We start from the raw sequence: 1,258 nt of genomic DNA, 5'->3' as shown, positions 1-1,258 counted from the left end.
AAGTCGTGTCGGGCCATGAAATCTTCGAGCTTTCGGCCTCTCGCGTCTGTCTTCGGATTTCCCCAAAGGGTAGATTTCCCGTTGACATCCGCTGCAATCACGACTCGGTTATGGTTTAGCGCCGCAAGCACATTCCCCAGTCGAGCCAGACTTGGTTCAATGTCCTCCGAACATTGAAAGTACGGGCTGACTAGGTAGACGGTTCCGAAATTGCCTTTTACGCTTACGCAGTAGATATGCGTGTCGCACAGATGCGTGAGTTTGACCAGGGTTAGATCCTGGTTTATGACAACTATTGCTGCCATAGGTTGGTCTCCTTCCGTGAACGCTCTTGCTGAGCCCAGTCCGGGCAATTTGCCCCGCCAGCTGTACGGCTCTTGCGCTAGTAATACAACGGATCTCCTGGTATGCAGCAAAGATATGATTTCATCGGTCACGATTCGAGCGCGCTGCATATTATGCTGTACAACTCAAATCTGCCTATGAGATCGTCTTTCTTCGGTGTGTTTAACCATAATTGGCTCGAGCTACTACTTGCTATAACTCTACCTGACAGGACTCGCACAGCTTGTCTCTCGACTGATGGTCGTGCGACTTGCCTCGATCCTTATAATTAGAGCAGACGGGTCCGATCTTCTTGTTTTTGCACGAGGCAAAGGTATGCCCCGATTGGGCGCAGTGACCGCATAAGTCTTCTTTGAGCTTACATCGTTTGGCCGTGTGGCCAAACGTCTGGCACTTGAAGCACCGAGTTACCGAGACGTAGTCCTGTACACGATAGCACGACCAGCCCATGTAAACTCGGCCTTCCCCACTCTTCAGCCGCCGGCAAACCTGCGGACTGACCTCAACGACCCGGTTGGCCGCCTCTCTGCCATTGGGACTTGGAAGCCGACCTTCAGGTTAGAGGCAAATTCTTTCTGGGTCATCTCGGAGAGGGTTTGCTTCCAGCGACTGGAAGCAACCTCGTCTATCGTCAACTCTCGAGGAACGTCGTACACGATGAGTGAAGGGTTCCTCTTGGTTGGCATGGAGACAGAGAGTCCTGCATCTTTCAGGCTGCTACTCTCCGTAAAGGCCCGAAGATCCTCACTGCGTTCAGGCTCGACGACTTTGCCACCGGAGTGGATGCGTCGAACCGACTTCACGCGGATCTTCTCCTTGTTGGGTTTCACCAAGGAAAGGACAGTACGCTTGGTCGCTTCGATGTCCTGCTTCTTGCCCTTCGGCGGGAAGATCTTCACCACATGCTGTGGTG

The sequence above is a fragment of the Halictus rubicundus genome, unplaced genomic scaffold (assembly GCF_050948215.1).
Source record: "Halictus rubicundus isolate RS-2024b unplaced genomic scaffold, iyHalRubi1_principal scaffold0208, whole genome shotgun sequence".
Taxonomy (NCBI): Eukaryota; Metazoa; Arthropoda; class Insecta; order Hymenoptera; family Halictidae; genus Halictus; species Halictus rubicundus.
Note: the sequence above shows the minus strand (reverse complement) of the source record.